The following is a 16,140-nucleotide window of genomic DNA, read 5'->3' as shown; positions in this document are numbered from 1 at the left end:
ATAATATATATTTGGCGTAGTTTTTGATATTTTACCTAGAGTGTGCAATATATATTTACTGTAATTTTAGATATTTTTTACGGTATATAGTGTACATTTCGTGTAATTTTTGATATTTTATGTACAGTATATTAAATATAATTAGTGTATTTTTTGATTGTTTATTTACAGTATATATAACACATATTTGGTGTACTTTTTGGTATTTTATGTACAGTATGTAATATATATTTTCTGTGCTTTTGGACATTTTATTTACATTATATAAAATGTATTTGGTGTACTTTTAGTTAATATTATATGTACAGTATATGAAATAGATTTATTTTGCATTTTGATATTTAATGTACAGTATATAATATATATTTGGTGTACTTTTGATATTTTATGAAAATTATAAAATATATTTTTGGTGTAGTTTTGATATTTTAAATAGAATGTGTAATATATATTTACTGTAATTTTTGATATTTTATTAACAGTATATAATATACATTTTGAGTAATTTTTGATATTTTATGTACAGTATATTAAATATAATTACTGTAGTTTTTATACTTTATTTACAGTATATATAACACATATTTGGTGTACTTTTTGACATTTTACGTACAGTATGTAATATATATTTACTTTACTATTGGATATTTTATTTACAGTATATAAAATATATTTGGTGTACTTTTAGTTAATATTATATGTACAATATATGAAATATATTTACTGTACTTTTTGATATTTCATGAACTGTATATAATATCTATTTGGTGTACTTTTGATATTTTATGTAAATTATATAATATATATTTGGTGTAGTTTTTGATATTTTACATAGACTGTGTAATATATATTTACTGTAATTTCAGATATTTTTTTACGGTATATAGTATACATTTCGTGTAATTTTTGATCTTTTATGTACAGTATATTAAATATAATTACTGTAGTTTTTGATTGTTTATTTACAGTATATATAACACATATTTGGTGTACTTTTTGATATTTTATGTACAGTATGTAATATATATTTACTGTACTATTGGATATTTTATTTACAGGATATAAAATGTATTTGGTGTACTTTTAGTTAATATTATATGTACAATATATGAAATATATTTACTGTACTTTTTATGTTTTATGTACTGTATATAATATCTATTTGGTGTACTTTTGATATTTTATGTAAATTATATAATATATATTTGGCATAGTTTTTGATATTTTACATAGAGTGTGCAATATATATTTACTGTAATTTTAGATATTTTTTTACGGTATATAGTGTACATTTCGTGTAATTTTTGATATTTTATGTTCAGTATATTAAATATAATTAGTGTATTTTTTGATTGTTTATTTACAGTATATATAACACATATTTGGTGTACTTTTTGGTATTTTATGTACAGTATGTAATATATATTTACTGTGCTTTTGGACATTTTATTTACATTATATAAAATGTATTTGGTGTACTTTTAGTTAATATTATATGCACAATATATGAAATAGATTTACTGTGCATTTTGATATTTAATGTACAGTATATAATATATATTTGGTGTACTTTTGATATTTTATGAAAATTATAAAATATATTTTTGGTGTAGTTTTGATATTTTAAATAGAATGTGTAATATATATTTACTGTAATTTTTGATATTTTATTAACAGTATATAATATACATTTTGAGTAATTTTTGATATTTTATGTACAGTATATTAAATATAATTACTGTAGTTTTTATAGTTTATTTACAGTATATATAACACATATTTGGTGTACTTTTTGACATTTTATGTACAGTATGTAATATATATTTACTGTACTATTGGATATTTTATTTACAGTATATAAAATGTATTTGGTGTACCTTTAGTTAATATTACATGTACAATATATGAAATATATTTACTGTACTTTTTGATATTTCATGAACTATATATAATATCTATTTGGTGTACTTTTGATATTTTATGTAAATTATATAATATATATTTGGCGTAGTTTTTGATATTTTACATTGAGTGTGTAATATATATTTACTGTAATTTTAGATATTTTTTTACGGTATATAGTATACATTTCGTGTAATTTTTGATATTTTATGTACAGTATATTAAATATAATTACTGTAGTTTTTGATTGTTTATTTACAGTATATATAACACATATTTGGTGTACTTTTTGATATTTTATGTACAGTATGTAATATATATTTACTGTACTATTGGATATTTTATTTACAGTATATAAAATGTATTTGGTGTACTTTTAGTTAATATTATATGTACAATATATGAAATATATTTACTGTACTTTTTGATATTTTATGTACTGTATATAATATCTATTTGGTGTACTTTTGATATTTTATGTAAATTATATAATATATACTTGGCGTAGTTTTTGATAGTTTACATAGAGTGTGCAATATATATTTACTGTAATTTTAGATATTTTTTTACGATATATAGTATACATTTCGTGTAATTTTTGATATTTTATGTACAGTATATTAAATATAGTTACTGTAGTTTTTGATTGTTTATTTACAGTATATATAACACATATTTGGTGTACTTTTTGGTATTTTATGTACAGTATGTAATATATATTTACTGTGCTTTTGGACATTTTATTTACATTATATAAAATGTATTTGGTGTACTTTCAGTTAATATTATATGTACAATATATGAAATAGATTTACTGTGCATTTTGATATTTAATGTACAGTATATAATATATATTTGGTGTACTTTTGATATTTTATGTAAATTTTAAAATATATTTTTGGTGTAGTTTTGATATTTTAAATAGAATGTGTAATATATATTTACTGTAATTTTTGATATTTTATTAACCGTATATAATATACATTTTGAGTAATTTTTGATAATTTATGTACAGTATATTAAATATAATTACTGTAGATTTTATAGTTTATTTACAGTATATATAACACATATTTGGCGTACTTTTTGACATTTTACGTACAGTATGTAATATATATTTACTGTACTATTGGATATTTTATTTACAGTATAGAAAATATATTTGGTGTACTTTTAGTTAATATTATATGTACAATATATAAAATATATTTGCTGTACTTTTTGATATTGCATGTACTGTATATAATATCTATTTGGTGTACTTTTGATATTTTATGTAAATTATATAATATATATTTGACGTAGTTTTTGATATTTTACATAGAGTGTGTAATATCTATTTACTGTAATTTTAGATTTTTTTTTACGGTATATAGTATACATTTCGTGTAATTTTTGATCTTTTATGTACAGTATATTAAATATAATTACTGTAGTTTTTGATTGTTTATTTACAGTATATATAACACATATTTGGTGTACTTTTTGATAATTTATGTACAGTATGTAATATATATTTACTGTACTATTGGATATTTTATTTACAGTATATAAAATGTATTTGGTGTACTTTTAGTTAATATTATATGTACAATATATGAAATATATTTACTGTACTTTTTGATATTTTATGTACTGTATATAATATCTATTTGGTGTACTTTTGATATTTCATGTAAATTATATAATATATATTTGGCGTAGTTTTTGATATTTTACATAGAGTGTGCAATATATATTTTCCGTAATTTTAGATTTTTTTTACGGTATATAGTATACATTTCGTGTAATTTTTGATCTTTTATGTACAGTATATTAAATATAATTACTGTAGTTTTTGATTGTTTATTTACATTATATATAACACATATTTGGTGTACTTTTTGATATTTTATGTACAGTATGTAATATATATTGACTGTACTTTTGGATATTTTATTTACAGTATATAAAATGTATTTGGTGTACTTTTAGTTAATATTATATGTACAATATATGAAATATATTTACTGTACTTTTTGATATTTTATGTACTGTATATAATATCTATTTTGTGTACTTTTGATATTTTATGTAAATTATATAATATATATTTGGCGTAGTTTTTGATATTTTACATAGAGTGTGCAATATATATTTTCCGTAATTTTAGATTTTTTTTTACGGTATATAGTATACATTTCGTGTAATTTTTGATCTTTTATTTACAGTATATTAAATATAATTACTGTAGTTTTTGATTGTTTATTTAGAGTATATACAACACATATTTGGTGTACTTTTTGATATTTTATGTACAGTATGTAATATATATTTACTGTACTATTGGATATTTTATTTACAGTATATAAAATGTATTTGGTGTACTTTTAGTTAATATTATATGTACAATATATGAAATATATTTACTGTACTTTTTGATATTTTATGTACTGTATATAATATCTATTTGGTGTACTTTTGATATTTTATGTAAATTATATAATATATATTTGGCGTAGTTTTTGATATTTTACCTAGAGTGTGCAATATATATTTACTGTAATTTTAGATATTTTTTACGGTATATAGTGTACATTTCGTGTAATTTTTGATATTTTATGTACAGTATATTAAATATAATTAGTGTATTTTTTGATTGTTTATTTACAGTATATATAACACATATTTGGTGTACTTTTTGGTATTTTATGTACAGTATGTAATATATATTTACTGTGCTTTTGGACATTTTATTTACATTATATAAAATGTATTTGGTGTACTTTCAGTTAATATTATATGTACAAAATATGAAATAGATTTACTGTGCATTTTGATATTTAATGTACAGTATATAATATATATTTGGTGTACTTTTGATATTTTATGTAAATTTTAAAATATATTTTTGGTGTAGTTTTGATATTTTAAATAGAATGTGTAATATATATTTACTGTAATTTTTGATATTTTATTAACAGTATATAATATACATTTTGAGTAATTTTTGGTATTTTATGTACAGTATATTAAATATAATTACTGTAGATTTTATAGTTTATTTACAGTATATATAACACATATTTGGTGTACTTTTTGACATTTTATGTACAGTATGTAATATATATGTACTGTATTATTGGATATTTTATTTACAGTATATAAAATGTATTTGGTGTACTTTTAGTTAATATTATATGTACAATATATGAAATATATTTACTGTACTTTTTGATATTTTATGTACTGTATATAATATCTATTTGGTGTACTTTTGATATTTTATGTAAATTATATAATATATATTTGGCGTAGTTTTTGATATTTTACATAGGGTGTGCAATATATATTTACCGTAATTTTAGATTTTTTTTTACGGTATATAGTATACATGTGGTGTAATTTTTGATATTTTATGTACATTATATTAAATATAATTAGTGTATTTTTTGATTGTTTATTTACAGTATATATAACACATATTTGGTGTACTTTTTGGTATTTTATGTACAGTATGTAATATATATTTACTGTGCTTTTGGACATTTTATTTACATTATACAAAATGTATTTGGTGTACTTTCAGTTAATATTATATTTACAATATATGAAATAGATTTACTGTGCATTTTGATATTTAATGTACAGTATATAATATATATTTGGTGTACTTTTGATATTTTATGTAAATTATAAAATATATTTTTGGTGTAGTTTTGATATTTTAAATAGAATGTGTAATATATATTTACTGTAATTTTTGATATTTTATTAACAGTATATAATATACATTTTGAGTAATTTTTGATATTTTATGTACAGAATATTAAATATAATTACTGTAGTTTTTATAGTTTATTTACAGTATATATAACACATATTTGGTGTACTTTTTGACATTTTATGTACAGTATGTAATATATATTTACTGTACTATTGGATATTTTATTTACAGTATATAAAATATATTTGGTGTACTTTTAGTTAATATTATATGTACAATATATGAAATATATTTACTGTACTTTTTGATATTTTATGTACTGTATATAATATCTATTTGGTGTACTTTTGATATTTTATGTAAATTATATTATATATATTTGGCGTAGTTTTTGATATTTTACATAGAGTGTGCAATATATATTTACTGTAATTTTAGATACTTTTTACGGTATATAGTGTACTTTTCGTGTAATTTTTGATCTTTTATGTACAGTATATTAAATATAATTACTGTAGTTTTTGATTGTTTATTTACAGTATATATAACACATATTTGGTGTACTTTTCGGTATTTTATGTACATTATGTAATATATATTTACTGTACTATTGGATATTTTATTTACAGTATATAAAATGTATTTGGTGTACTTTTAGTTAATATTATATGTACAATATATGAAATATATTTACTGTACTTTTTGATATTTCATGTACTGTATATAATATCTATTTGGTGTACCTTTGATATTTTATGTAAATTATATAATATATATTTGGCGTAGTATTTGATATTTTACATAGAGTGTGCAATATATATTTACTGTAATTTTAGATATTTTTTTTACGGTATATAGTATACATTTCGTGTAATTTTTGATATTTTATGTACAGTATATTAAATATAATTAGTGTATTTTTTGATTGTTTATTTACAGTATATATAACACATATTTGGTGTACTTTTTGGTATTTTATGTACAGTATGTAATATACATTTACTGTGCTTTTGGACATTTTATTTACATTATATAAAATGTATTTGGTGTACTTTCAGTTAATATTATATGTACAATATATGAAGTAGATTTACTGTGCATTTTGATATATAATGTACAGTATATAATATCTATTTGGTGTACTTTTGATATTTTATGTAAATTATATAATATATATTTGGCGTAGTTTTTGATATTTTACAGAGAGTGTGTAATATATATTTACTGTAATTTTAGATATTTTTTTTACGGTATGTAGTATACATTTCGTGTAATTTTTGATCTTTTATGTACAGTATATTAAATATAATTACTGTAGTTTTTGATTGTTTATTTACAGCATATATAACACATATTTGGTGTACTTTTTCATATTTTATGTACAGTATGTAATATAAATTTACTGTACTATTGGATATTTTATTTACAGTATACAAAATGTATTTGGTGTACTTTCAGTTAATATTATATGTACAATATATGAAATAGATTTACTGTGCATTTTGATATTTAATGTACAGTATATAATATATATTTGGTGTACTTTTGATATTTTATGTAAAGTTTAGAATATATTTTTGGTGTAGTTTTGATATTTTAAATAGAATGTGTAATATATATTTACTGTAATTTTTGATATTTTACTAACAGTATATAATATACATTTTGAGTAATTTTTCATATTTTATGTACAGTATATTAAATATAATTACTGTAGTTTTTATAGTTTATTTACAGTATATATAAGACATATTTGGTGTACTTTTTGACATTTTATGTACAGTATGTAATATATATTTACTGTACTATTTGATATTTTATTTACAGTATATAAAATATATTTGGTGTACTTTTAGTTAATATTATATGTACAATATATGAAATATATTTACTGTACTTTTTGATATTTTATGTACTGTATATAATATCTATTTGGTGTACTTTTGATATTTTATGTAAATTATATAATATATCTTTGGCGTAGTTTTTGATATTTTACATACAGTGTGCAATATATATTTACTGTAATTTTAGATATTTTTTTACAGAATATAGTGTACATTTCGTGTAATTTTTGATATTTTATGTACAGTATATTAAATATAATTAGTGTATTTTTTGATTGTTTATTTACAGTATATATAACACATATTTGGTGTACTTTTTGGTATTTTATGTACAGTATGTAATATATATTTACTGTGCTTTTGGACATTTTATTTACATTATATAAAATGTATTTGGTGTACTTTTAGTTAATATTATATGTACAATATATGAAATAGATTTACTGTGCATTTTGATATTTAATGTACAGTATATAATATATATTTGGTGTACTTTTGATATTTTATGAAAATTATAAAATATATTTTTGGTGTAGTTTTGATATTTTAAATAGAATGTGTAATATATATTTACTGTAATTTTTGATATTTTATTAACAGTATATAATATACATTTTGAGTAATTTTTGATATTTTATGTACAGTATATTAAATATAATTACTGTAGTTTTTATAGTTTATTTGCAGTATATATAACACATATTTGGTGTACTTTTTGACATTTTATGTACAGTATGTAATATATATTTACTGTACTATTGGATATTTTATTTACCGTATACAAAATGTATTTGGTGTACTTTTAGTTAATATTATATGTACAATATATGAAATATATTTACTGTAATTTTTGATATTTTATGTACTGTATATAATATCTATTTGGTGTACTTTTGATATTTTATGTAAATTATATAATATATATTTGGCGTAGTTTTTGATATTTAACATAGAGTGTGCAATATATATTTACCGTAATGTTAGATTTTTTTTTACGGTATATAGTATACATTTCCTGTAATATTTGATATTTTATGTACAGTATATTAAATAATATTAGTGTATTTTTTCATTGTTTATTTACAGTATATGTAACACATATTTGGTGTACTTTTTGGTATTTTATGTACAGTATGTAATATATATTTACTATGCTTTGGACATTTTATTTACATTATATAAAATGTATTTGGTGTACTTTCAGTTAATATTATATGTACAATATATGAAATAGATTTACTGTGCATTTTGATATTTAATGTACAGTATATAATATATGTTTGGTGCACTTTTGATATTTTATGTAAATTTTAAAATATATTTTTGGTGTAGTTTTGATATTTTAAATAGAATGTGTAATATATATTTGCTGTAATTTTTGATATTTTATTAACAGTATATAATATACATTTTGAGTAATTTTTGATATTTTATGTACAGTATATTAAATATAATTACTGTAGTTTTTGATTGTTTATTTACAGTATATATAACACATATTTGGTGTACTTTTTGATATTTAATGTACAGTATGTAATATATATTTACTGTACTATTGGATATTTTATTTACAGTATATAAAATATATTTGGTGTACTTTTAGTTAATATTATATGTACAATATATGAAATATATTTACTGTACTTTTTGATATTTTATGTACTGTATATAATATCTATTTGGTGTACTTTTGATATTTTATGTAAATTATATAATATATATTTGGCGTAGTTTTTGATATTTTACCTAGAGTGTGCAATATATATTTACTGTAATTTTAGATATTTTTTTACGGAATATAGTGTACATTTCGTGTAATTTTTGATATTTTATGTACAGTATATTGAATATAATTAGTGTATTTTTTGATTGTTTATTTACAGTATATATAACACATATTTGGTGTACTTTTTGGTATTTTATGTACAGTATGTAATATATATTTACTGTGCTTTTGGACATTTTATTTACATTATATAAAATGTATTTGGTGTACTTTTAGTTAATATTATATGTACAATATATGAAATAGATTTACTGTGCATTTTGATATTTAATGTACAGTATATAGTATATATTTGGTGTACTTTTGATATTTAATGAAAATTATAAAATATATTTTTGGTGTAGTTTTGATATTTTACATAGAGTGTGTATTATATATTCACTGTAATTTTTGATATTTTATTAACCGTATATAATATAAATTTTGAGTAATTTTTGATATTTTATGTACAGTATATTAAATATAATTACTGTAGTTTTTGATTGTTTATTTACAGTATATATAACACATATTTGGTGTACTTTTTTATATTTTATGTACAGTATGTAATATATATTTACCTAACTATTGGATATTTTATTTACAGTATATAAAATGTATTTGGTGTACTTTTAGTTAATATTATATGTACAATATATGAAATATATTTACTGTACTTTTTGATATTTTATGTACTGTATATAATATCTATTTGGTGTACTTTTGATATTTTATGTAAATTATATAATATATATTTGGCGTAGTTTTTGATATTTTACCTAGAGTGTGCAATATATATTTACTGTAATTTTTGATATTTTATTAACAGTATATAATATACATTTTGAGTAATTTTTGATATTTTATGTACAGTGTATTAAATATAATTACTGTAGTTTTTGATTGTTTATTTACAGTATATACAACACATATTTGGTGTACTTTTTGATATTTTATGTACAGTATGTAATATATATTTACTGTACTATTGGATATTTTATTTACAGTATATAAAATGTATTTGGTGTACTTTTAGTTAATATTATATGTACAATATATGAAATATATTTACTGTACTTTTTGATATTTTATGTACTGTATATAATATCTATTTGGTGTACTTTTGATATTTTATGTAAATTATATAATATATATTTGGCGTAGTTTTTGATATTTTACCTAGAGTGTGCAATATATATTTACTGTAATTTTAGATATTTTTCACGGTATATAGTGTACATTTCGTGTAATTTTTGATATTTTATGTACAGTATATTAAATATAATTAGTGTATTTTTTGATTGTTTATTTACAGTATATATAACACATATTTGGTGTACTTTTTGACATTTTATGTACAGTATGTAATATATATTTACTGTACTATTGGATATTTTATTTACAGTATATAAAATATATTTGGTGTACTTTTAGTTAATATTATATGTACAATATATGAAATATATTTACTGTACTCTTTGATATTTCATGTACTGTATATAATATCTATTTGGTGTACTTTTAATATTTTATGTAAATTATATAATATATATTTGGTGTAGTTTTTGATATTTTACATAGAGTGTGTAATGTATATTTACTGTAATTTTAGATTTCTTTTTACGGTATATAGTATACATTTCGTGTAATTTTTGATCTTTTATGTACAGTATATTAAATATAATTACTGTAGTTTTTGGTTGTTTATTTACAGTATATACAACACATATTTGGTGTACTTTTTGATATTTTATGTACAGTATGTAATATATATTTACTGTACTATTGGATATTTTATTTACAGTATATAAAATGTATTTGGTGTACTTTTAGTTAATATTATATGTACAATATATGAAATATATTTACTGTACTTTTTGATATTTTATGTACTGTATATAATATCTATTTGGTGTACTTTTGATATTTTATGTAAATTATATAATATATATTTGGTGTAGTTTTTGATATTTTACCTAGAGTGTGCAATATATATTTACTGTAATTTTAGATATTTTTTACGTTATATAGTGTACATTTCGTGTAATTTTTGATATTTTATGTACAGTATATTAAATATAATTAGTGTATTTTTTGATTGTTTATTTACAGTATATATAACACATATTTGGTGTACTTTTTGACATTTTATGTACAGTATGTAATATATATTTACTGTACTATTGGATATTTTATTTACAGTATATAAAATATATTTGGTGTACTTTTAGTTAATATTATATGTACAATATATGAAATATATTTACTGTACTCTTTGATATTTCATGTACTGTATATAATATCTATTTGGTGTACTTTTAATATTTTATGTAAATTATATAATATATATTTGGTGTAGTTTTTGATATTTTACCTAGAGTGTGTAATGTATATTTACTGCAATTTTAGATTTTTTTTTACGGTATATAGTATACATTTCGTGTAATTTTTGATCTTTTATGTACAGTATATTAAATATAATTACTGTAGTTTTTGATTGTTTATTTACAGTATATATAACACATATTTGGTGTACTTTTTGATAATTTATGTACAGTATGTAATATATATTTACTGTACTATTGGATATTTTATTTACAGTATATAAAATGTATTTGGTGTACTTTTAGTTAATATTATATGTACAATATATGAAATATATTTACTGTACTTTTTGATATTTTATGTACTGTATATAATATCTATTTGGTGTACTTTTGATATTTTATGTAAATTATATAATATATATTTGGCGTAGTTTTTGATATTTTACCTAGAGTGTGCAATATATATTTACTGTAATTTTAGATATTTTTTACGGTATATAGTGTACATTTCGTGTAATTTTTGATATTTTATGTACAGTATATTAAATATAATTAGTGTATTTTTTGATTGTTTATTTACAGTATATATAACACATATTTGGTGTACTTTTTGACATTTTATGTACAGTATGTAATATATATTTACTGTACTATTGGATATTTTATTTACAGTATATAAAATATATTTGGTGTACTTTTAGTTAATATTATATGTACAATATATGAAATATATTTACTGTACTCTTTGATATTTCATGTACTGTATATAATATCTATTTGGTGTACTTTTAATATTTTATGTAAATTATATAATATATATTTGGTGTAGTTTTTGATATTTTACATAGAGTGTGTAATGTATATTTACTGTAATTTTAGATTTTTTTTTACGGTATATAGTATACATTTCGTGTAATTTTTGATCTTTTATGTACAGTATATTAAATATAATTACTGTAGTTTTTGATTGTTTATTTACAGTATATACAACACATATTTGGTGTACTTTTTGATATTTTATGTACAGTATGTAATATATATTTACTGTACTATTGGATATTTTATTTACAGTATATAAAATGTATTTGGTGTACTTTTAGTTAATATTATATGTACAATATATGAAATATATTTACTGTACTTTTTGATATTTTATGTACTGTATATAATATCTATTTGGTGTACTTTTGATATTTTATGTAAATTATATAATATATATTTGGCGTAGTTTTTGATATTTTACCTAGAGTGTGCAATATATATTTACTGTAATTTTAGATATTTTTTACGGTATATAGTGTACATTTCGTGTAATTTTTGATATTTTATGTACAGTATATTAAATATAATTAGTGTATTTTTTGATTGTTTATTTACAGTATATATAACACATATTTGGTGTACTTTTTGACATTTTATGTACAGTATGTAATATATATTTACCTAACTATTGGATATTTTATTTACAGTATATAAAATGTATTTCGTGTACTTTTAGTTAATATTATATGTACAATATATGAAATATATTTACTGTACTTTTTGATATTTTATGTACTGTATATAATATCTATTTGGTGTACTTTTGATATTTTATGTAAATTATATAATATATATTTGGCGTAGTTTTTGATATTTTACCTAGAGTGTGCAATATATATTTACTGTAATTTTTGATATTTTATTAACAGTATATAATATACATTTTGAGTAATTTTTGATATTTTATGTACAGTATATTAAATATAATTACTGTAGTTTTTATACTTTATTTACAGTATATATAACACATTTTGGTGTACTTTTTGACATTTTATGTACAGTATGTAATATATATTTACTGTACTATTGGATATTTTATTTACAGTATATAAAATGTATTTGGTGTACTTTTAGTTAATATTATATGTACAATATATGAAATATATTTACTGTACTTTTTGATATTTTATGTACTGTATATAATATCTATTTGGTGTACTTTTGATATTTTATGTAAATTATATAATATATATTTGGCGTAGTTTTTGATATTTTACCTAGAGTGTGCAATATATATTTACTGTAATTTTAGATATTTTTTACGGTATATAGTGTACATTTCGTGTAATTTTTGATATTTTATGTACAGTATATTAAATATAATTAGTGTATTTTTTGATTGTTTATTTACAGTATATATAACACATATTTGGTGTACTTTTTGACATTTTATGTACAGTATGTAATATATATTTACTGTACTATTGGATATTTTATTTACAGTATATAAAATATATTTGGTGTACTTTTAGTTAATATTATATGTACAATATATGAAATATATTTACTGTACTCTTTGATATTTCATGTACTGTATATAATATCTATTTGGTGTACTTTTAATATTTTATGTAAATTATATAATATATATTTGGTGTAGTTTTTGATATTTTACATAGAGTGTGTAATGTATATTTACTGTAATTTTAGATTTTTTTTTACGGTATATAGTATACATTTCGTGTAATTTTTGATCTTTTATGTACAGTATATTAAATATAATTACTGTAGTTTTTGATTGTTTATTTACAGTATATACAACACATATTTGGTGTACTTTTTGATATTTTATGTACAGTATGTAATATATATTTACTGTACTATTGGATATTTTATTTACAGTATATAAAATGTATTTGGTGTACTTTTAGTTAATATTATATGTACAATATATGAAATATATTTACTGTACTTTTTGATATTTTATGTACTGTATATAATATCTATTTGGTGTACTTTTGATATTTTATGTAAATTATATAATATATATTTGGCGTAGTTTTTGATATTTTACCTAGAGTGTGCAATATATATTTACTGTAATTTTAGATATTTTTACGGTATATAGTGTACATTTCGTGTAATTTTTGATATTTTATGTACAGTATATTAAATATAATTACTGTAGTTTTTGATTGTTTATTTACAGTATATACAACACATATTTGGTGTACTTTTTGATATTTTATGTACAGTATGTAATATATATTTACTGTACTATTGGATATTTTATTTACAGTATATAAAATGTATTTGGTGTACTTTTAGTTAATATTATATGTACAATATATGAAATATATTTACTGTACTTTTTGATATTTTATGTACTGTATATAATATCTATTTGGTGTACTTTTGATATTTTATGTAAATTATATAATATATATTTGGCGTAGTTTTTGATATTTTACCTAGAGTGTGCAATATATATTTACTGTAATTTTAGATATTTTTTTACGGTATATAGTGTACATTTCGTGTAATTTTTGATATTTTATGTACAGTATATTGAATATAATTAGTGTATTTTTTGATTGTTTATTTACAGTATATATAACACATATTTGGTGTACTTTTTGGTATTTTATGTACAGTATGTAATATATATTTACTGTGCTTTTGGACATTTTATTTACATTATATAAAATGTATTTGGTGTACTTTTAGTTAATATTATATGTACAATATATGAAATAGATTTACTGTGCATTTTGATATTTAATGTACAGTATATAGTATATATTTGGTGTACTTTTGATATTTTATGAAAATTATAAAATATATTTTTGGTGTAGTTTTGATATTTTACATAGAGTGTGTATTATATATTTACTGTAATTTTTGATATTTTATTAACCGTATATAATATAAATTTTGAGTAATTTTTGATATTTTATGTACAGTATATTAAATATAATTACTGTAGTTTTTGATTGTTTATTTACAGTATATATAACACATATTTGGTGTACTTTTTTATATTTTATGTACAGTATGTAATATATATTTACCTAACTATTGGATATTTTATTTACAGTATATAAAATGTATTTGGTGTACTTTTAGTTAATATTATATGTACAATATATGAAATATATTTACTGTACTTTTTGATATTTTATGTACTGTATATAATATCTATTTGGTGTACTTTTGATATTTTATGTAAATTATATAATATATATTTGGCGTAGTTTTTGATATTTTACCTAGAGTGTGCAATATATATTTACTGTAATTTTTGATATTTTATTAACAGTATATAATATACATTTTGAGTAATTTTTGATATTTTATGTACAGTATATTAAATATAATTACTGTAGTTTTTATACTTTATTTACAGTATATATAACACATATTTGGTGTACTTTTTGACATTTTATGTACAGTATGTAATATATATTTACTGTACTAAAGGATATTTTATTTACAGTATATAAAATGTATTTGGTGTACTTTTAGTTAATATTATATGTACAATATATGAAATATATTTACTGTACTTTTTGATATTTTATGTACTGTATATAATATCTATTTGGTGTACTTTTGATATTTTATGTAAATTATATAATATATATTTGGCGTAGTTTTTGATATTTTACCTAGAGTGTGCAATATATATTTACTGTAATTTTTGATATTTTATTAACAGTATATAATATACATTTTGAGTAATTTTTGATATTTTATGTACAGTATATTAAATATAATTACTGTAGTTTTTATAGTTTATTTACAGTATATATAACACATATTTGGTGTACT

The sequence above is a fragment of the Pan paniscus genome, chromosome 23 (assembly GCF_029289425.2).
Source record: "Pan paniscus chromosome 23, NHGRI_mPanPan1-v2.0_pri, whole genome shotgun sequence".
NCBI lineage: Eukaryota > Metazoa > Chordata > Mammalia > Primates > Hominidae > Pan > Pan paniscus.
Note: the sequence above shows the minus strand (reverse complement) of the source record.